This window comes from Triturus cristatus, chromosome 8 (genome assembly GCF_964204655.1).
Source record: "Triturus cristatus chromosome 8, aTriCri1.1, whole genome shotgun sequence".
NCBI lineage: Eukaryota > Metazoa > Chordata > Amphibia > Caudata > Salamandridae > Triturus > Triturus cristatus.
In genome coordinates, this window is record NC_140591.1 from 541,698,411 (window position 1) to 541,723,491 (window position 25,081).

A 25,081-nucleotide genomic window follows, 5' to 3' on the forward strand; every position below is an offset into this window, starting at 1 on the left:
TTAAAAACAACGTTGAGCTGTAAACATTTGAGCATAAAAGCACGCAGCAAGAGTAAGACTCTCAAATCCTTGGCTTTCTGTTTATTAATCAATTCAACCACCGTTAGATTATCAACGTGAAACAGTACTGAACGATTCTGAAACTCGTCACCCCAAACATACAAGGCAACTAGAAGGGGAAAAAACTCTAGGAAAGCGATACTACGACCTTGCAATATCCAATGGCGTTGCCAACTCTCAGCGCACCAACGCCCTTCCCAAAAGACACCAAAACCTTTTGCCCCGGACGCATCCGAGTAAATCTGCACTTGCCAAATCATGTCTTCATCCACAAAAAACAAAGACACACCATTAAACTCTGCCAAAAAAGTCAACCATATAGACAAATCAGCCCTAGTAGCTGCTGAGATACGCACTCTGTGGTGAGGAAGAAAAGCCCCAGACATAGACATTCCCAACCTCCTGCAAAACGTTCTCCGAGCCCGGACCACCCGACATGCAAAATTAAGGTAGCCCAAAAGTTTCTGCACCTTCCTGAGCTCCAATTTGCTCTCTGCTATCACAGATGTCAAAAATTCAGAAATCTCCTGAACTTTTGCCACTGGCAACCGTGCTACCATAGCCACTGTGTCGATTTCAATACCCAAGAACACCATTGTTGTACTCGGCCCCTCACTCCCAACTCTTGTGCCATTACCTGAAAAGAAAGCAAAGCTCCCTGACACTGACCTGTGTTCTGAACGCCAATGAACAGAAAATCGTCCAAATAATGACAAATGAGTGCATGACCAGTAACATGAGCAAAGCGCCATGCAAGAACGTGCTGAACGTTTCAAAAAGGGCACAAGATAACATCCCATCGGAAGCATTCTATCTACATAAAAATCTCCCTGCACCTGCATACCCAACAGTTCAAAGTCAGAAGGATGAATGGGTAGCAGCCGAAAAGCAGACTGGATATCACTCTTGGCCAATTGCGCCTCTCTCCCTGCCGATCTAATCAAACGCAGAGCATCATCCACTGAAGCGTAGGACACGCATGAATCTACTGGCGATATAAAATCGTTAATGGAGGAACCCTCAGGCCAGGACAGGTGGTGTATCAGCCGGAACTCCCCCGCTTTCTTCTTGGGTACCACCCCAGTGGAGAGACAATCAAATTGGGCATTGGACAGCATTCAAAGGGACCAGCAATTCTACCTGCCTCCACTTCAGATCTCAACTTCTGCTGAACCACCTGTGGGAACTCTTTAGCTGACTTCAAATTATCAGACCACCTACTCAGTCTCGGATCCTGGTAACCTATTTTGAAAACATCCTTGAAGCCCCAAAAGAGTTTACTGGCAGCCTCAACATCCGGATACTCCTCCAACCATTGCACCAAAATCTCAAACTTAACTGGGGTAGGACCCTTTTGCTGCAAACTGGAAAAAATGGCCTTTTCCCCGCTGCCCCTGCCCTGCTCCCCAAACCTCTGGCCAGCAAAACATTGTGGGCCTCATGTAGGTAAATAAATTTTACCGGTTCTTAAATACCGAGCCGTACCGAATCGGTAAATTAGAATCGGTAAGTTATATGTAGGTAAAAATTCGGTAACAGTTACCGATTCGGTAACATTCGGTAATCACGAATCGGAATTCACCGAATCGGTAAATACCGAGGTGGTATTTACCGAATCGGAAAATACCGAGGTGGTATTTACCGAATCGGAAAATACCGAGGTGGTATTTACCGAATCGGAAAATACCGAATCGGTATGTACGGATTCGGTAAATAAAATCACATGACTTGACGAAACAGCTAATCCAGTGCAACGACAGCCCACCCAACCAGGAAGTGCCCACACCCAGGCAGGTGTACATAATTAGCCGAAGTGGCCACACCCAGGCAGGTGTACATAATTAGCCGACCCTGGAGAGGCTTGGAGTGCAGAGGAGAGGCAGGGAGCCGTTGCATGTGCGAGCGGGTAAACGAACAGCATGTCCAGCCAGAGAACACAGAAAGACGGAGGGGAAAGGAGGAGGAAGCTGAAATTTAGCCCCAAGGAACTCCAGGTGCTGGTGGAGGAGGTGGTGAAGCAGCACCAGAAGCTGTTTGGAAGGCAATCCCTGCAAGTGCCTGAGGTGGAAAAGCGCAACATATGGCTGGCCATCCAGGCGCAGGTCAATGCTGTGGGAGTGACCCACAGGGACATTGAGGTCCTCAAAAAGCGCTGGTATGACCTCAGGATTGTAACCAAGAGGAATATGGGCGACATCCAGAAGGAGGCCAGCCAGACCGGAGGTGGAACCAACAGGGCACCTGCCCTCACCGAACTGGAGGAGCTGGTGGCGGCCACAATCGAGCAAGAGAGCGTCGTGGGTCTTGGGGACGCCGACAGCTCTGCCAGAGCCGCAACACACCAAGGTAAGACGAAAGCACAGCAATGTAGCCCCCCCTACCCCTATCCCACATCCCCCAATTGTGAAACGAGAATCACACTGCAGTCCACACGTGTCAGTGCAGACAGGCAATGCATTCCGGGAGATGTAGTCAGGGCAACACTAACCATGACGTAAATGTTACAGGGCAACAAGGCATGTCACGCACTCGAGGCACAAGGAGACAGGGGACATATTGGAATGTGAAATGATTTATTGTGACGCTTGCAATGCAGCCCTTCGGGGACACTGAGCCAATGTTGTATTTCTGTCCACAGATGTGACATCATGCAGGACAGGGCATGCTGCAGGAGAGACGGCACACCGGCCACATAAATCACCTCTAGCCAGCACAAGTTCAGACCAGGGAGCAGGCCCACTGGCAGCCGCACCACCAACACAGCCAGCCTCGCCGCACACAGAGCCAGCATCACCTCACCGAGAGCCAGCATCACCACCACCAGAGCCAGCATCGCCACTCATGTTCGAATCACCGGCCACATCTCTGCTTGCAGGCGTGAGAATGAGGAGGCGTCCAGCAGCCAGGCTACGAGCCTTAGACACCTCGTCAGACGACAGCATGGGCCCAGAAGACCGCACCGGGCCCCAGGAAGGGAGCCATGCCACTGTGCCCCACACCTCACAGGCAGCACAGACGGAAGCAAGAGGGCGCCGCAGGTCGCGTGTCCAGAGTCCACCAGCACCCACTGACGGCCATGGTGTCTTCTTGGGGCTCGAGGGCCAAATGTTGAAGCAACAGCGCCTGCAATCAAAGGCAGTCATGTCAGTCCAGAGGCACATGCGGGTGATGAAGACAACATTAGTCAACATGGACACTAACATTAGCGGCATGGCTGCGGGCATTCGGGACATGTCCCAGTCTATCCAGCAGTTGTGCAGCAAATTAGATGCTGACATCGAAGCACGGCGCCGGGAACGCCAGAGAAGGGACACTACCAGCAGGGCACTCAACCGTCTGGCAACTGCCACTTCTCTACTGTGCCGGCGCTCTGTGACGATGCAGGAGGGCCTAACACAGTGCTGCAGCGACCTGTCTCGGGGGATGGTGCAGGTGACAAGTGCACTAGGGGTGCTATTGACTAGTCAGGCGTCGACAACTGCTGCAGGGGATGCTGCGGAGAGCATCGACACCAGCAGCAGCATCACACCCCCCGTCCCAGAAGCACGCAGGAGCAGCAGGCGGCTTGGGGTTGGCTCTAGTGAGGATGCACAGGCCGTGCAATCCACCACTGCAGCGCGTATGCGCAAACATTGATGTAGCCCTGCTTAGCCACTTCCCATTGGGTGACGTAACCCTGGACATACTCCTTGTATAGATGGTATATTGCCAGATTGGCCTGTTCATGTGTGCATGGCGTGGTGCCACATTAAAACTACGTCAGGACTTCTCACAACTCGCTGTGTCCCCTTACTTACTCAGAAATAGTTGGATGTGATCTCTGCCCGTCTCTCTCTCCCATCGATTGCAGTTGGCACTCTAGCTGCGTTGCCCTCTGGCTGGCCTGACTCATCCTCGTTGTCCTCAAAATATGTTAGTTCCACATCTGTACCTTTTTTCGTGGCAAGGTTGTGCAGCATTGCACAAGTGGCAATTATCTTGCAGCAGGTGATGGGTTTGTACTGGCGTGCGCCTCCGCTCTTGTGCAGGCAGCGGAACCTGCTCTTCAGTAGTCCAAACGTGCGCTCCACCACATTGCGTGTTGTTTTGTGTGCCACGTTGTATCGTCTCTCACTCTGGGTTGCTGGGTGTAGGTAGGGAGTGAGGATGAATGACCGGCATGCATATGCACTGTCGCCTGGATGAGTAAAAGGGAACCATCAGTAACATGCCTCATGACACTATGATTTGCAGGTTTCAAGGGGCGTCACTGTTACTTACCTAGCAGGTATCCCTCTCCGAATTCTCCGGCACTCAGTCGTGTGTATATCCCACTATTCTGGAAGATGTAAGAGTTGTGGGTGCTCCCAGGAAACTTTGCAACAATATCTGTGATGATGTTCCCTGCATCACAGATCACCTGCACATTGATGGAGTGGGTGGACTTCCTGTTCCTGTAGATGTGCTCTGTATCAGCTGGTGGACAGATTGGAATGTGTGTACCATCAATACAGCCGATGACATGGGGGAACTGTGCCATGTGATAAAAGTCAGTTTTTGTTTTCTGCAGTGCAGCCTGTGTGTTCGGGAAGCTGATGTAGTGGTGCATTCTCTGCATCATGGCATCCAGGAACTTCCTGAAGAAACGTGATAGGCAACTCTGGGATACCCCACCCACCGCAGCTATCACCACCTGATAACTGCCGGATGCCAACAGATGTAGGCTGCAGAGCACCTGCACATGTGGGGGTATGGCGTGCGCCCTTCTTATTGGATGGTCCAGGAGTGGGTGTAGGTCCCTGATTAAGTCCATGATGGTTTCGGGGTCTAGCCTGTACCTCTCATGTATCTCTGCATCAGTCAGCTGTGATAGTGTGATGCGCTGTCTGTAGATTTGTTCCTCCCGTCGCCACACCCTCAGTCCTGCTGCCTGTAGACGTAGGCGCCTTGCAATGACGTACATAGCGGCCATGTTGTCCACGCTGTTGCATTTTGGGTTTGCTTATATCCATTGTTGATGGTTACCACCTGCTTTTAATCCGTGTTAATTACCGACTCTTATTTACCGATTTTACTGGATTTCTTAATTACCGAGTGCTCCTACATGTCATTTTAAATTTTACCACTTCATATTTACCACTTCATGTTTACCGAATCGTTAATTATGTCTTCGGTAAATATGAATCGGTATTTTAGAATTCGGTAAATATGATTCGGTATTTACCGCCTCATATTTACCGAAAAGTGGTTTTTGGACTCCTACATCTCACTTGTCTGAATACCGGTCGGTAACGGCATATTTACCGAAAATCGGCCATTACCGACCGGTATTTGGCTACCTACATGAGGCCCTGTGTGAGGGGATGTTTGCCACCACATTGCGAGCCCTCATGCTTATATCTGCAAAACTGCCTGTTGCAGAAACACTTGTTGAAGTTCCAACAGGCCCCAAAATTGGTTGTCTGCCCTCTGCCTCCCAACCCCGCCCCAGTCTGGGCGGGACGAGATTGAAAGGGCCGATACGATATTGGTAGCCCACTAGCCGTGTGAGTAGTAGCAGGCGGCTGAGAAGACGCCATCCATTGTAGCCACAACTCAGAATCCACATCACCCCAGGGTCTGTCATGAGACACACTCAGACGAGCTCTAAACTCCTCGTCATATGACAGCCATGCAAAACCCCCAAAGTAACTCTGAGCTTTCCAAATAATATCCATGTATTTGAAAATAGCTACCGCCCTATCTGGATATTTTTCACAATATATGCTGGCGTATATCAGAAAAGCGGAAGTCCAGTTCTCAATAGTTTTGGGGACCCTAGAACACCTAGCCAGCTCCCATTCTTCCTCCTTAGACCCCTCTTTTGCCTGAATGTCGCGGTTTAACAATTTAAAAACATCCACAAACTCATGACGCCAAATTCTGCTTTTTGTCTTCTCTGATAAATGCGAGCCCAACGGCATAGCAATCCCCATACAAGGCAGTTTTTTGTGTATATTTTTATCTTCCTTCCCTGCATCCTTGGCCCCCTTACCCGGAGTCGTCATAGACTGTGTCCCAGGGACGAGGGCAACCCCCCCTCACCTCCCCCATAGAGGAACCTTGTTGCCCCACCTTGGAAGATACCTTATCCCCCAATGTATCCCCCCCAATGCCAATAGACCTGGTTGATTTTTGCGGGTGACCCCCTGGCTGCCAAACCGACCACCACCCAGCCGTACCTGTAGGCAAAGGAGCTGTTCGTGGGTTGATGACTGCCCGGTCTGCTTGTGGTCGACTGACAGATGGAGGAGCCCGCGCCTTTGCATTGTCCGCACTTGACGTCTGCAAAAAACTAAGCACATTTTGTTGCCCCAACAAACCCCTCTTGCCCCTCTCAGATTTCCCCAATTTTTCCCCAATGTCACCATCCCCATCCCTCAATTCTCCTTCCTCCAAATCATCACTGTCCATATCCGGACACCCCACAACACCAAAATCACCGGAAGGTGCCCCACTGTCCCCCATCACATCCAACAAACCCCCTCTTCCAGAACCCAAATTCCACTGAGCAGTCCTCAGAGCGGAAGGGTGACCTATCTGTGAAAGGAAATCCGCTCCAGATCGCCCTCCCTCAGTAGGCCCCCCAGACAGAGCCGTATCGTGCTCCGTCCGCTTTGTGCGCTTGCCGGCCGCAGCCCTTGTGGTTAAAACCGGCATATCTTCCTGCAAGCCGCTCAAGCCATACTGCTCCGTCTCTCCCACTGCAAAGCCCCGGTCCTTAAGTCTGCCACCCTTCGCCGTGACCGTCGCACCCTCACTACCCACCCATACCCACCAACCTGCCTGTGACGCCTGTGCCCCCTTCTGTGAAAACCCTTCCAAAGTCGTTCCCTGTGGCCCATGCACCATTGACGTGCCTGAGGACCTGTGTACTGCCTGGCCACTGAACTCGCCTTGAGAAAAAAGGGGGCATGTACCAAAAAGTTGGGAAGAACCAGCCTGCAACTGTGTGTAGTCCGCACCTCCCAGCGCACTACTGTGCCCCAAACTGTCTCCTCCTGCATAGGCTGCACCTGCCCTGTCCGCACCCAGGGCCCCCACGACACTCCTGCTTGGCAAAACCCCCAACTTCCCCACCGGATGTGACTCCTTACATGCCTCCGGGGTGGAAATCTCTGGCAATGATGGCGCTGGGCTCAGGAAAAACTGCTGTCCATTGACATGCACCAATTGGGGGCTGCTCTGCCACACCACACCAGTAGGCCCGAAAGCTGGGGAGGGAGCTTGACACTGCAAAGGGGCTTCCAATGCCTCGAAACTCTTAGCACGCCCTCGGCGCCTGGCACTCATAGCCGACACACCGGCCCTGCCCACAGCACTTTACCCACGCAAACCGGACGAAACTAAGGACCGCCCCCTCCTTCCTCCCGTTTTTGCGCGCTGCCCGCCCACAGCGGGACGAGCGGGCCCACGTACCTGCACTTCCTCGTGCACCTCAGCAGCCGGGCCAGCCTGCGCCTCCTCTCCCCCGAACCAGGCCTGGTCAGGCCCCTCTGCCGTTGCCAGCGTGACCTCTTCTCCAGCCTGGGGCCTCGGGGATATGCAGGTCGCCACCGCCCTCGCGACGCCACTCCTCGCCTTCCTGGGGGGCGCGTTCAAGGCCCACCCAGGCCTGACCAGCAACACCGGGCTTGAGCAAATCCCCTCTACCGGCCTCGCAGAGCACCCGGACCGCCTCCCGCGACGTCATTGCTCCTACGGTGAGCGAAATGGACAAAAATTCCGCCGGCCCCTCCTCCCCACTCCCGAGGGCACAGTAAGTTTCCCGCCCTTCCCTCCACCTACTTATGCCCTTCCCTCGCATCGCGCGCCTCCCTGATTGCCTCCCCTGACCTACACCTAGGTGGCCGCTCCATTGTGCGAAGCCACCCAGGGGGAGACCTGGCTCGCGCCCTGCACCCCCTGGGTCCCCCCTTCAGCATACTTGTTTAGCGTGTTGAGGCCCCTCTCAATGTACTTCTGGTAGTTTCGTTTCCACGTTACTTGTCGCCAGTGTAGAAAAGTGGTTACTTCATCAGCAGGGACGAAGAGACTCAGCGAAGATGGAACAAAGTTGTTTATTTGAAAGAAGTACACAGGATGACCTCAGCCACAGCTGTGATAGCGAACACCGGTCTCGTCAATACCCCACGTAGGGAGCTCGACTTCGAACGTTGGCCGCTGTGACATTCTAATCACAGTGGCGTAAACTAACAGAACACCAGGAGAGGTGGGTGGGTGGCTAGAGAAAAGGATCCCCCGTGGCGGAGGATACTACACTCCTGCACCAACAAACTATGGCCTTAGAGTAGAGGTGAATATGCCAATTGGGTGTAACAGCTTTTTAATCTATGTGTATAAGGAAAGAACATACACATTTGGGGCCTGGATAGCAATGTCACAACTCACAGAGTCCTTCCCAATTCCAGGAAAAATCAGTCCATAACACAGTGAAAATTCTAAGGACAGCGCACTGAAAGGTGAATTTGCTACAAACACGCATCACTATTAATCTCTTGCTAAGGCAATATTAACTAGGGGAAGAGAGTAATACATGATTCATACCATGTACACATTGGCGGTTTAAACAACAAAGACATATTTTCCTCGTGATTCCTCAGCAGAAACTTCAAATAATAGTAATAGGAACCCCACATCAACAAAGATTTATAACAAAATGCCAAATGACCGGCTATACCAATCCTATTCGATAATTCATCAATACTACATCTGATTTATCTTTTGCAATCTCTTATTTTATTATCTATGACAAACATGGCAATCAGTTCTAGGAGAGCTCTACATAAGTATGCAAACCTGACTAGAATTGGTAATGTCCCCTATATCAAATAAATTATGCAATTTTGCTAGCCATATTCCTGGTTTAACTGGTAATTCAAAGAAAATATTCATCAATCTTCTCCAGGCATGCAGAGATTTTCATCTTGGTTTTTCACAATTACTAATCAGGCGTACATGCATATGTGTGTATGGTTGTGTTTATGTCAGTGGTATTTGTATAGCACACACCTAGTCAAATCGCAACTGAGTGCTGTGAAGGTTCAAAGGAAGCAAGCTATTAGGGCAGTAGCTGATTTTGAAAGTGGAAATCTATTATTAATGGGTCATGACGTTTTCCTTACGCTATTTTCTAAATAGGAGCACTCTGGGGTCGATGTTGTTCCAGGAACTGTGTTCACAGATGTCATTGGGGCATATTAACAAGCCAGGCGATAAAATTATCGAGGCTTTAGCGGCAGAAAACTGCCGCTAAAACGGCGATAATGGGCTTGATAATATGCTCTATGGAATTCCAATTGAAGCCCATGTTAGATATGAAGGACATCTAACATGGGGTTCAATTGGAATTCCATAGAGCATATTATCAAGCCCATTATCGCCGTTTTAGCGGCAGTTTTCTGCCGATAAAGCGGCGATAATTTTATCGCCTGGCTTGATAATATGCCCCCTTGTCACTTTGTCTACTCCTTCCCGGGTATATCAATGTCTCTCTTCCCGCCCATTTTTTGTCAGATATTGAACTGTGAGTAGATAGAACATTTCCTGTTTTTCTTGGTTTCGGCCTTTCTTTTCAATCGCTCAAGTGATTGTTTACTCCCATATTCAGGTGTGCAGCCCACTACACAATATCGAGAAGATCTTCTTGCGATCTGCATATGAAATCCTCAATTACTCATAAATAATCTCTATCTGTTAAAAGCATTTTAAGAGAATAAACATAGTTTAGTTGATAGTAATTTCGGAATAAAATAACCATAACATAAGCAAAACACTTGGACAAATGATAAAATAAGGAAATACATTTTCATAAATGTCATCAAACTGAAAATAAGAAAATAAATAGATCCGTCCTAAAGACTCTTGGGGGCATATTATCAAGCCAGGCGATAAAATTATCGCCGCTTTAGCGGCAGAAAACTGCCGCTAAAACGGCGATAATGGGCTTGAGAATATGCTCTATGGAATTCCAATTGAAGCCCATGTTAGATGTGAAGGACATCTATCCTGATCTTCAATTGGAATTCCATAGAGCATATTATTAAGCCCATTATCGCCGTTTTAGCGGCAGTTTTCTGCCGCTAAAGCGGCAATAATTTTATCGCCTGTCTTGATAATATGCCCCCAAGGGAGAAAGTAAAACAAAAAAATAAAATAAAATACAAATAAATGAACCTTCACCATATGAACAGCACATTAATTGCAGATGGTGACAAATTAAATACAAATAGAAAATTATTTGGATTCGAAGTTGATGTTGAAGTGGTGCCTTTGAACCCTCCCTATTTCTGAAGCACTCCAATGTATTAATATTATTAATAATAATAGTAATATTAACAACAACATTCAGTTTCATTTTCTCTCTGTGGGGCATATTATCAAGCCAGGCGATAAAATTATCGCCGCTTTAGCGGCAGAAAACTGCCGCTAAAACGGCGATAATGGGCTTGATAATATGCTCTATGGAATTCCATTTGAAGCCCATGTTAAATGTGAAGGACGTCTAACATGGGCTTCAATTGGAATTCCATAGAGCATATTATCAAGCCCATTATCGCCATTTTAGCGGAAGTTTTCTGCCGCTAAAGCGGCGATAATTGTATCGCCTGGCTTGATAATATGCCCCAAAGTACGTTGGGGCATATTATCAAGGACGGCGTTAAAATTATCGCTGGTTTAGCGGCAGAAAACTGCTGCTAAAGCAGCGATAATGGGCTTGATAATATGCCCCGGAGAATTCCAATAGAAGCCCATGTTGACACCAGAACATGGACTTCTATTGGAATTCTCCAGGGCATATTATCAAGCCCATTAATTTTTAACGCCGTCCTTGATAATATGCCCGGTTGTGCTTTACTGATGATGAGTGGGCTGTAGAATTGCTAACACAACATTCAACTATTAATTCAAGCCTCGTTCTTCTTGCCATTTCCTCAATTTTCTTTTCATTATTGTATCATTTCTTGAATAATGTCTTCAAATCGAAAAGATTCCCTAATAATATCCCCTATTTCATTTTACTCAGAAACTTTCATTGATGCAAAGTGCTTTTGTCGTGCAGCGGCATAACTCATGCTGTTCTGCATGATAAATGGCGGCAATTACAGAGAGCAACAATATGTATTTTACAGTTATTGTTATCAACGTAAAGCACAGCGACTAGAATCCCAGCCGTATATTTCGTAAAACCTCCCAATCACCAGCAAAGAGTGTGCAATGAATAATCTGATTCTACATATTTGACGTTAACACGGCCTCATAATGTATGGCGCCTCACCATTGTGCAGGAGCGGCTAAGAAGTTGGGTGAGTGACAGATATATTAGTGGCAAATATTGTTTTGTTTTTATCATTCAATTACATTTACAGGAGATTGATTCTAGTGCAGCGTATTTATGAAACACAAAACATTTGCAACTGAGAAACAAGATGTGTCAAAGATTATTCTTGTTTCCAAGGAAGAAAACATCTAAGCTTCACATTCACATTTTCTGCATCTTACAAAAATATTACCATGCCTAGTATGCACATAAATAAACGGATGTTTACATATGCATTTGCAAATGAGGATCAAGTAGGACATGAGGTAGAGAATAAGGAGGACTTACAGCCAGGTTATTGTTTTTTTATCAGCAAAAACTGATATCAAAGTAAAAGATGATGTCATTCTATTACTACTGGGAAAAATTTAGGGAATCCACAGTGGGGCTTATTGAAGTAATATTTGTTAGAGTTGTGTGTGTGTATTTATGTGTGCCACTGTGATGTATTGCTTGAGCGCCAAATCTTGGGACACATGACTGGGCATATACAAAGGACAGTCTGCCTCTATATAATTGCAACCATAGTCCTTGAATAAGTCCTTTATTCTAATATATTTTATTGGAGTTTTATAGTTTATAGTATACACCAAGCATTAGAGTCCCCTGAAAAAATGCCTTACCTCACACTCTACACATATTCACAAATATAGACTACGAAACACACCCAAACATGCTAAATATCGTATAAACTCAGAGTAAAAAGCTAACTCAACCATCAAGAATATCCTGTGCTCTCTAATTCTCACTGGCTCCCCCAGTCCCCACAACAATCCCTCTGAATTCTTGCCAATCAGTTCAGATCTAAGTTTTTTTGCTGGGGCAAACTCCGGACTTGTATATCGGTAACTCAAGCTATATAGTAGTCCAAGCCAGATTTTCAGATTTCTTAGGGGCCGATTCACAGAACTAATCTGAGCCAAAATCCTAAATTTACTACTTTTGGTATTCACAGAAGGCATTTAGTAGTAGTAAAGTTAGGATTTTGTCTTAAATTAGGATTTTGTCTTAAATTAGGTTTTCGTCTTAAAACCAAAACTTAAGACACCCTTAAGTTTAACTTAAGTTTAATTTAAGACAAAATCCTAATTTAAGAAAAAATCCTAATTTAAGACAAGTGCCAAGGCAAAAAAGGTTTTATAAAGACATCTATATATTGCTCTATGGGTTCGAGTATAGAACCACACCTGGATACAATGGGTCTTTCCAGGAGACTTGATGGTTTTTTGTGAATTTTGGGCACATGTAAATCACGGGGGTACGAGGGTTCTTTATATTCAGGATAAATAATTAATATTTGCCTATAATCCCCTCTTCTTTAGCAACTGTTGTGAGTTTAAAAATCTTCACCTGGATATCACTTGTGGGATCCTTATTTGACCTTATTTGCAACAGCAGGGCAGGAGTTGGATTGTAAATCCAACACCAGTGCGCCCCCTACAGCAAGTCGTTGAAATGACTTGTGATGTACTGGCTCGCGTTGTAACGACCGCATTGTAAAAGCATGCGAGGTAACACATGCAAATGTTGTGGCTGTTTCCTGTTCTCTGCATTTATCACATATGCTAAATTGTTGTGTTACACATGACTTCTATTGATTTATTTTGTCTGACAATACATCTGTCTCTAATCTGTTTGTCTAGATATTTTCCCTATTCTACTTTCCTGTAACCTTTCCATAGGACAATTTGTGTTTTCCCAACACGACAGCCACTTATTCCCTTCTCCTTATTAGTCCTTTGACCTCCACTACTCCCCCATGGACTTCCCCATTGAGCATGCACAGCTTTCCCTTCATTGGAATTTGCCCGACCGGCATGCAGAACTGCAGTTCAGGGACCAATCTATGTGAATCACCTTTTACCTTCTGAGCACAGCAAAGCACTCTGTGCATGCATACACTGCGATACAGTGCGCACAGTATCTGTGCACGTATATGCTGCCTTATAGTCTCCCTTCCAGCCCATTATAATTTTTGTTCAGGAAAATCTAAAAGGTATTGCCTTTCTCATTTTATATGTTGTTTTATTCACACTTCTTGCCTCAAGATACTTGAAGACATTTCCCCTCCTTTTTAAAATTGTCTTTTTCAGCCATACTCCAGTGGGACAGTCATCACAAATTAAATTATGCTAACTGTTAACTAAACCTACTAGGATTCTGGTAGAGCTTGTTCTTCTCACTTCTACAATTTTTGCTTTTATTAGGCAGCCTACCGGCTATATCTTGAACTCTGACCTCTAATTTTATGGACAGCTGCATTTCTTCCCCATAGATGCTTTCAATCTTAGCTCTGTGAGTATAAAGTCTATATTAAGGCTTACACCTCACACCGTAACACTATCCTTCCTTAGCTATGTTTGTTATTCTTTTTTTCATTCCTCGTTCTCCTTGTTTTAGACTCCTCTTTATCATAGGAGGTCTGATTGTGGTCCCATTATCTTCTTGAGGGATCGAAACGCCATCCACTACTACTATGGGCCTTAGAAAGATCATATTATGTATAAATGGGCCCTGTTCTTGTTTTAAAGATACACAACTTTGATCACTGAATTTCTTCACATGTGTGTATCACGTTAGTGAGAGCACTAAGCACATTTCTCCCTACACACCCACTGCATCATCACAAGGAAAACATTTTTTAATAAAAGTTCTTTATACATGATATATTATAATTAATGACTAAAATAACTATTTGGTTCTTTTATTTTGATTGTAATGTTTTTAACTGTAGGACAAGTGTTTCTTTCACATGTACTTACCCAAAGTCCAGGGTGACCCTCGGGTTTCCTTGTTAACCACAACCCTAACAGCATGTTTTAGCAGACAACTGTAAGAGTCACTATCCTGTGGCTCTGGTTCCGTTTGAGTGGGAATGGGCTCAGGTTCCTTGAAGTTAGCTGCTCGTGCTGTCATGCTTGTGGGTTGTTTTCTTGTTAATGACTTAGAGCACATCATCTAGAAGGTGGTGGAGCTCTGGTCCCGCTTGCAGATGTTAGGGTTGCCGGGGTGGGTGTCCCTGACCACAAGGTCCATGGCAGCCCAAGAGGGAAACCAAGAGGACCTAGACCCTGCAAATATGGCCCAGGAGTTTTCCAAAAGAGAAAGACCAAGGGACATGGGAACCCTTCCCCTTTCACTGTCCAGGAAAAGGTTGAGTGTAACGGCAACACCTTGGAGCCTACAGAGTGGGACATTACACAAAAAACGTAAAAAATTCACATCTCCAGTTCTACTGATTAGATTGTAATTGGTTTTTTAATATTTTATTTATTTAAATGTTCTCTGTTTTCCTAACTTGGTTTGGGATTTTTCTTCTGGTATTCTGGTCCCGACGCTTATAATTAGCCCCAGGCTTATGGGAATGCATTGCTGGTCACAGCTAGTGAAACCTTGCGACCTAAACTACAGCTTTGTCAGAATACTGCTGCCCGGTTGATTTGTAATTTGTCAGCTCAGTCACACTTGGCTCCCACTCTGAAAAAAAAATTCCATTGCTATGTAGAACTGAGTCACAAGAAAAGAGAAAAAACAAACGCGAAAAACAAGAAAAGGAGCCCTGTGGCACATTTTAAGTTGGGGAATTAAGTCTCCTTGAATCCTGAGGGTCTCTGGGGGCCAACTAGCCCACCAGGTATGTCCAGTAAGTGCCACAGAGTTGCGTTGCAGAGAAGTGTAAAAAGGGGCGTGGCCTCGGACCACCTCTCTGCAACGCAGCTGTGGCCCTTACTGGAGGTACATGGTGGGCTAGTTGACCCCCAGGGACCCTCAGGATTCAAGGGGAATTAATCCCCCAAATTAAAACCTGCCAGGGGGCGTGTTTGCACAGTGGTGAAGGGAGGGGGCGGGGCCTGATCGGACATGTGTGTACTTATACAATCACTCCACCAAAACCCAAGCACTTATAAATTCACCATGCACTCTCCTTGCAGTAATCTAATCTTCCAGTCAGTATCCATGTATTTATGGAGTGACCCAGCCACTAAAACATGCACCGCTACAGTCCCCTGTGCACTACCCATGCAGACCTCCAACCACCTACACAGTACTTATTCACTCCTCCAATTACCCAGGTGGTACCCATGCACTCCAGAAATCCCTCTGTCACCACCCATGCACTCCTCCAATCACCCATCCAGCATCGTGTACTTATCCAATCACTCCGCCAAATCCCAAGCAGCTATAAAATCACCATGCACTGTCCTTGCAGCACTCTAATCATCCAGTCACTACCCATGTACTCATGCAATGACCCAAGCACTAACTCATGGCAAATACAGAGGAGGTCATGCTCATTACAGGGGTACCCCAACACATAGTGTTCCCTAGTGTATGTAGGTGTTTTCACTGTATTCTAAGTGTATTTTTGCAGAGCACTTGCTCTGGTCCTGGTTAGTCAGAGTCAGCTACCACCAGTACCTGTCACTAAAACGTTGGGGGCACAGGAGGACTTTCTATGCCTCTGTTGGTTCTTTCTGCACATCTCTTGCTTCTTCCTACACTTTGCTTTTTCTTTCTGGACTTCTGTTGCCTCTTTCTGCATTTGCGCTTTTCTACCTCTTTCTTCACATGTCCTAACTTTGTAGACATAGTTAGTAATTAGCATTTTAAAAAACATTGAAATTCACTTAAAAAACCATAGGTTTCAGGCACGTTATAGTTAGAAATTATCATTTAAAAAACCTTAGAAATTCACTGAAAAAACCATAGGTTTCAGGGACGTTATAGTTAGTTGGACATTTCACTCGTCCAAAACCATAGAAAATTCCCCCGTTATAGTTAGTTCAGCTAACTATAACTCATGCCCCCGCAATGCACTGCTGATGACGTCACATATTACATCATTCATGACATGGTCAGTGACATCACTGATGACATCTCAGATGACATCACTGATGACATCATCTACTTGATAATACGATGTACCTCCTCACACCCTAATATAACCTTTGATACACCCATTCTAAAATACAGACTACCATTTTTGAAACCATAGACACACCAATACCAGTTACTACATATCCACTCACTGATTCTTAGGTCTACACACACATCCACTCATTCAAGTTTTCAAGTTTCAAGTTTCAAAAGACCTTTATTCGAATTTGTTAAAATTCATAAAAGTACCGACACATCAAAGAACATATACATACACATAATACAAAACGGTTAAATAATTTACATTTCATAGTAACAAAGCAATTCATACAAAGGTTAAACAGTAAATTCCATTAACTTATAAGGTTTTAGCAGTAGTATTTTTTGACTGAATCTGATTAGAAGGACTTTCCATAGTCTTGCGTGCACGTATGGCTAGTCTTAGAAAAGTGCTAGTGCGAAATGTCAGTTCATCATTGTCCAGGGTGAGCAGCAGCATATAGGATTCCTGAAGTGTAAGAGGTCTGAGCTTTCTAAAATATGGGGTCAAAAGCCATTTGGTATATCTCACATAATATTTACAGAAAAACAGAAAGTGCAAATCGTCTTGAGTGCTTGTACCGTCACAGGGGCAGGGGGTAAGGACAGTATGGTGTTGATACCCCAGAGGAAAAGAGAGCAGAAATTTAACAATTCCTGCCCTTAGACGAAACAGTAGAGATCGTTCCCAATTTGACATAGGCAGTGATAGGTAGGGTGGCATGATTTGCATACAGAGACCATTACCAAGGTATTTTTTGACCCCTGATTTCTGTAGTTCAATTCCAAGCCGTTCATTACGATAAAGTGCATAGAGTGCCTTTTGAACCTCATGTTTGTCCTTTGGTTCAATAGCCGTTGGCTCAGTAAACAAAATACCTCTTCCAATTTCATTAAATATTTTAAAAACTTCTTTAAACCAGGGGATCTGTATGCCATTATCACTATTGAGGCAGTCCCTAATGATATTTTGCGTAAGGGCAGCAGCCTCATTCCTCCAGATTCTGATCCAGAAGAGTGCTGGTCTTGCTTTAATAAAATCGTTTATGAATGGGAGGTTAAGTTCGTTATGACAAATGAAATTGGAAGAGGAAATCGGTGCTCCCAGCAATTTCCTGCAAAAACGGTTTTCCTCTCTTTGAATACCAATGCTGCTGGCCGATCCCCAAACTTCGGCTCCATACGTAGCAACAGGGGAACACTGTAATTTAAAAATTTGAACAATAGCCTTAGTGGCGCCGATTTTCTTAGGGCGTGGGAGACTCAGGACGGAGTTGTTGGCTTTCGAGAACTTGCTCGTGGCGTGGGCCACATGCCCACTCCAGGAGCCGTTCGCAGCGAAAACCAACCCCAGATAAGGGAACTTATGGACAGATTCGAGTTTATCTGTTCCAATTTGAATAGTGCCGAGCTTCCTTTTGCCCGGCCCACAAGGCATAATAAAAGACTTTTTAAAATTAACTTTCAAATCCAGTCCCTCCATAAAATTTACAAAACTATGTACAAGCAGACGTAAGGCGTTTGGTGTACGTGCCAAAAGGACAGCGTCGTCTGCATATAAAAGTACGGGCAAGGGATTTCCTAAAATAATTGGGACATCGGGGGTAGCTTTCTTTAAACAGTTGGACAGGCCATTAATATAAATGATAAACAGCAGGGGTGCTAAGACGCACCCCTGTCTCACCCCCCTCCCTATCTTAATGGCTCCCGATACCTCTCCGCCCATACCAATACGTACCCGAGCTTTCAAGTCAGTATGGAGATAGGCTAAAAATCTAACAAGAGTGGCATCGAGACCATTTGACAGGAGAGTTAACCATAGCTTGGATCTATTCACAAGATCGAATGCGGATGAAAGATCCATAAAAGCTAGGTAAACGGGGGATGAGCGAGCAATGCAGTATTTATCTATTATCAATTTTAAGTTTAGGCATTGCTCGACTGTTCCTACCCCACTCCTAAACCCCATCTGGCAGGGGTCTAAAAAGTCAGAATCAGACGCCCATACCAGTACCCTATTATAAATTATTCGTCCTAGTATTTTTAAAGTATTGTCCAGGAGGGAGATGGGACGATAGTTTACTGGGTCAGATCTGTCTCCCTTTTTGTAAATGGGGACAATAATACTAGTAGCCCAGGTGGCAGGCATGGCTACATGTGGAAGACTATTAAAAATGTTTAAAAGTATTGGTGTCCAAAGATCAACATTAAATTTAAGGATATCTATAGGGAGGCCGTCTGGCCCGGGCGCCTTGTTGCCTAGGCTCTCTTTGATAGCTTTCCTGACTTCTAAGTCCGAAATCTCTAAGCCTGCTGTTTGGTTCAGGTTAGGGAGAGGTTGCTCATCAGAGGGGGCAGCATAAATATTAGAAAAATGGGTCTCCCAGGCTGTACTGGTTATGTTGCAACTAATTTTAGTAAGCTCTTTGCCCATTTCCCTCGTTCTCCTAACTGCCGTCCAAAATGGGCCGCTGCCACCCAGATTGGCGCTGATAACCAGCTTATCCCAGTGATCGGAGAGCAAATTTGCCTTCCTTTTCGATGTTTTATCTTTATAGTTTTTCCTGGCGGCTCGAACAGCGTCCTTACACCTGGGATTGGCAGAGAGGGCCTTTCTTAACTCTCTATTGGCCACGGAGCAAGATGTATCAAACCACCGTGGCTCTTTATGGTCAGTAGAGAGTGGGACTGACAGGAGAGTTTTTATATTGGTGCATAAAGCTTCAAAATCAGTAATCAGTTCTTCATTATTTGTACTAGGGGAGGAGAGACATTTCAATAGATCCGGATATGCCTCCTGAATCGTATCTATAATAGCCCCACAATCAATTCCTCTCCATTTAAGGCGAAGGCCATCAATTGAGGGTGTGATATCCCTAGCTCCATTTAAATTCATAAAAATCGGACTGGGTGCGAGGTTAAAGATAGCAAACAAAGGATTATGATCGCTGAAGGACGTTTGCACCACAGAAGATTTGATTAAACAGTCCGTTAACACAGGTGATGTAAAAATGTAATCGATAATTGAACCGTTATCCCTGCCCTTAAACGTAGGGGCGTAGGGAAAATTCATATCATACCCTACACTCATTACGTCAACAAGATTAAAATCAGAGAGTATGCTAATCAGTTCCAAACCCCTGCGGTCATTACAGTGATCAAAGTTAGTGGATCCATAGTTATCTATAAGTTTCACATTAAAATCTCCCGCGATCAGAATACTAGTCTTAGTATCTACTGACATGGAACAATCAATTATATTTAAAACCTTAGATAAAGCAACAAAATTTTTGTTCGGTACACCATTAAAATCATTGTTATAAAAATTGATTAGATAAATTGTGGTCTTTGATTTCAATTTGTATTCCAGAATTTGAATGTTGGAATTAGCAAGGTTGTCTGACTTCAAAACATTAATTGTACCGCCTGCCAAAATTCTAATCCCCGTAAAAAGTCCGCCCACCGCTCGGCCAAAACTAGGTTTTAGAGATGTCAGGCTGAAACAGTGGTAGCCTTCGATATACAGGTTATCAACATCATTCATGACATGGTCAGTGACATCACTGATGACATCTCAGATGACATCACTGATGACATCATCTACTTGATAATACGATGTACCTCCTCACACCCTAATATAACCTTTGATACACCCATTCTAAAATACAGACTACCATTTTTGAAACCATAGACACACCAATACCAGTTACTACATATCCACTCACTGATTCTTAGGTCTACACACACATCCACTCATTCACCCATACAATCACTCATACATACAGTCACTCACCAATACAACACTATCATATGCACGCATACACCTATACAAACACTCCCACACTGCCACTCATCCATGGAGTTACCCACACACCTAGTCAGTCATGCAAAGAATAAATCACGCTCCCATTTCCTCACCTATGCAGTTATACACACACCACCTCACTTATTCAAACATATAGTAATGCATACTTACACTTTCATACAATCACTGATACAAATACACACTCATCCATGCAGCCACTCTCACAGTCACTGACTCTCACGTATAGTCAATTATATACTCCAAGCTTCACATACACTGCCTTTTACATATGTAGTTACTTGGACATGTACCACTGAGACATCCAATCTCTCTCCAACACACCCATACACACACTCACCCACCCATACAGCTGTTTCCACATGCACTCGTGAACCCATACACCCAGTGAATCAACCATTCACGCATCTATGCACAGAGTCACACACCTCCCACCCACCCACACAGACACTCAGTCTCCCATACAAATACTCAGGCAACCAATCAATAACCCATAAAGACACTCATGTAACTACCGACCAACACATGCAGCCGCTTACACAACAACAGACATATTGATACACACATTCAGTCAGTTTAGTCACTAACCAATGCATTCAGTAAGACACATTTAATCACTCACGTATACAGTCAGTCACGCACATACTAAATCCTCAATCCAGACACTCATACACCCACTCATTCTTCAATACACCTTGGCATACATATAAAACATATTTAAACGTTATAGAAACACACAGTCACTGGATGAGGTCATCAGTGATGTCATCAGTGATGTCATTTGAGATGTCATCAGTGATGTCATCAGTGATGTCACTGACCATGTCATGAATGATGTAATATGTGATGTCATCAGCAGTGCATTGCGGGGGCACGAGTTATAGTTATCTGAACTAACTATGACGGGGGAATTTCAATGGCTTTGTACGAGTGAAATGTCCAACTAACTATAACATCCCTGAAACCTATGGTTTTCTCAGTGAATATATATATTCACTGAGCTCCAGAAATTGAGGCTTTCTGCAATGAAGAAGTCAGAAACCAGAAACTCGTCTGCGGATGATGTAAGCCTGCGACAGGCCCTGTGAGTGCACCAAACGTTCTTTGACATTAAACAAACGGGTCCCACCCCCGCTTTACAGATGCACCCGGTGGCCCAGGTGGAACTGTGGTTATAATTTAATATGGGGCTACCAGAACCGCCGCTGACGGACCCTGTCGACACGTGATTGTCGCGGATTATACAAAGCCAGGGTGCTCTATCATAAGGAGGACACCCACAGGGCAATAGGACATATCAACCAGTGGCAGGCGAGGGGCATGGGAGCACAGTGACTATGATTGGAGGTGGTGGAATATGGCAATATGAAAGTACGGAACGGAGCATCAAGGCTCGAACAACAATGCGGTGTAGTAGAAATGCGAACGCCCCACCGCTGGCCATTGAGGAATACAGCTCTCCCATTGGCTAAAGTACCACCTATTAGATTTCAGGTTGGTTTAAATGTCACTGAGCTCCAGGAATTGAGGCTTTCCGCACTGAAGAAGGCAGAAGCCAGAAACGTGTCTGCGGATAATGTAAGCCTGTGACAAGCCCAGTGACATTAAACAAACGGGTCCCACCCCCGCTTTACGGATGCACCTGCCGAGGATCGGTGGCCCAGGTGGAACTGTGGGTATAATTTATTATGGGGCTACCAGAACCGCTGCTGACGGACCCTGTCGACCCGTAATGGTCGTGGCTTATACAAAGCCATAGTGCTATATCATAAGGAAGACACCCACAGGTAATTGGACATATCATCCAGCGGCAGGCGAGGGGCATGGGAGCACAGTGGCTATGATTGGAGGTGGTGGAATATAGCAATTTGAAAGAACGGAATGGAGCATCAAGGCTCGAACAACAACGCATCGTAGCAGAAGCACAAACTCCCCACCGCCGGCCTTTGAGGAATACAGATCTCCCATTGGCTAAAGTACCACCTATTAGATTTCAGGTTGGTTTAAATGCCACTGAGCTCCAGGAATTGAGGCTTTCCGCACTGAAGAAGGCAGAAGCCCAAAACGCGTCTGCTGATGATGTAAGCCTGCGACAAGCCCAGTGAGTGCACCGAACGTTCTTTGACATTAAACAAATGGGTCCCACCCCCGCTTTACAGGTGCACCCGCCGAGGTTCGGTGGCCTAGGTGGAACTGTGGTTATAATTTAATATGGGGCTACCAGAACCACCGCTGACGGACCCTGTTGACCCGTGATGGTCGTTCCTTATACAAAGCCAGGGTGCTCTATCATAAGGAGGACACCCACAGGGTAATCGGCCATATCATCCAGCGGCAGACGAGGGGCATGGGAGCACAGTGGCTATGATTGGATGTGGTGGAATATGGCAATTTGAAATGTACGTAATGGAGCATCAAGGCTCGAAAAACAACGAATCGTAGCAGAAGCGTGAACGCCCCACCGCCGGCCTTTGAGGAATACAGCTCTCCCATTGACTAAAGTACCACCTATTAGATTTCAGGTTGGTTTAAATGTCACTGAGCTCTTGGAATTGAGGCTTTCTGCACTGAAGAAGTCAGAAGCCAGAAACGCGTCTGCGGTTGATGTAAGCCAGCGTCAAGCCCCGTGAGTGCTACCAGAACTGCAGCTGACGGACCCAGACGACCCGTGATGGTCATGGCTTATACAAAGCCAGGGTGCTCTATCATAAGGAGGACACCCACAGGGTAATCAGACATATCATCCAGCGGCAGGCAAGGGGCATGGGAGCACAGTGGATATGCTTGGATGTGGAGGAATATGGAAATTTGAAAGTACGGAATGGAGCGTCAAGGCTCGAACAACAACGCATCGTAGCAAAGCGCGAACACCCCACCGCTGGCCTTTGAGGAATACAGATCTCCCATTGGCTAAAGTACCACCTATTAGATTTCAGGTTGGTTTAAATGTCACTGAGCTCCAGGAATTGAGGCTTTCCGCACTGAAGAAGGCAGAAGCCAGAAACGTGTCTGCAGATGATGTAAGCCTGCAACATGCCCGTGAGTGCACCGAACGTTCTTTGACATATATATAATGGGAAGTTCTAGGAATGAATCCATTAGCATTATTGTGTCATAGGTGTTGAGGTAATAGGCAGAATATTTTTTTTTTTACAATAACATTTGCAAAATTCCACGTAATGCTGGACATATCTGAATTCTGACAGTACTTGTCACATCACACACATTCTGACAAAAGTATATAGCAGTGTAACATTGGTTTGTGACTTCATACAACAACCAGTCCTTAAGTTGAGCTGGTGGTTGCCAGTGTTCGGTACGGCACTGCATTCTCACCACCGGCACTTATGACAGTTCGCAACATGGTGATGCTGTTTATCACATTTTGATATGAGCACAGCATCAGAATGTTTAATAATTCAATACAATTTAAAAATGTAAAATACTTGCTGCCCTGGCCAGCCTTATAGCTTTAGGTGGAATGGAATATTTAGAATTGATACACAAATGGGAGTATGATTCTTAGAAATTGTGTTGTTACAAGCCTTGGTAGGGGTGGCAGGGACAATTGGTGGTGCTAATTGCAGTGGCCTCTGGAGAAGAGCCCTGGCACTTACTTTTTTGTAAATTAAGCACAGATGCCAGCATTCATTTCTCCACCTCAACAGATAAACAGACCATGCTTGGACTCACGTCACATAAGAGCAAAGAGGTACCATTTTTGTGTATTTTTTCTTGAGAACCATGTGTATCTATTTTAATACTCTGACCAGCTAGCATTTTTTTTATGTCATAGCACCAGGACAGGTGACATGAACGTATTTTCTATGCCTCAGGACAGTAACACAATTCTGTTACTCCTGTTTTATCCACCTTCAGTGTAGAGAGGGAGACCTATTGTCTGGCCGAAGAGTGGAGATAATGACCTCTGCCACTCAGGAAGACTACGGCCAGCTGTTTTTAGAGATCTCTGTGCCAAATCAAAAACCAAGGGGATTATTTACAAGCCCATTGCGCCGCCGGTCCATCACTTTTTCTGATCCATTAGTGGCGCAGCCCACCTGCCCGTATTTACAAGGCCACGTAAAGTCACCCTGCGTGGCTTTTCATGAACTTGTAAAAATGCCCCCTTTCATGCATTACTCTGTGTGAAAGGGGCATTCCATGGGTGCTGCTGCTGGTGTTCCCAAGAAAAATCCATGGAACCTGACACATTCCCAAATTTACAAGGTTTTGTAAACCTGTCAATGCATCAGATTCCTACACCATCCCAGGGGATGAATAAGGGAGGCGCAACAAGGAGAAATACCTTTTTGTCTCCTCAGTTTTTCTTTATCTAGTCTGCAGCACACAAAGAAAGATGAAACACCTATTGTGATTGTTAGTGTGCAGGAAGGTGTCCCTTTCTGCACAAAAACAACCACCCCTACAATGCAGACACCCTTGCACCATGGAGCAAGGGTGCCTGAATAGGTGCAAACAGCCAATGTATGCCAGCACACGGGAAAAGGACAGAAATGAGCCGCATCCAGTAGATGCAGCGCATTCCTGCCCTTTTCTTTTGATGCAGGGCATCGCAGCAGGAAGGCTTGCCGTGTCGCCATGCGTCAAAATATTGTAAATGAGACCCCAACCTCTTTTTACAAAAGCTACATAAGCAACAGAGACGCAAGAAAAAGATACAAAACAATCCTTTTTTGGGGCATTCAACAATATTAATTTTACAGTGTTAGTCTACTCTTTTTGTAAACACTTTCATTGTATATCTTGTTTAATTGGATGACTTGCTTTGTTTATCTAAGAACATTAGGTTTCCCTTTTTATTTGCAGGAATAAATACATTTATGAACCATATTATCGTGGCTCCAACACATCTTATTTCTATACTATTAATTGTCCTGCTTTTCCACAGGTTCCCATAGTGGTATTGTTGTTTGATATTT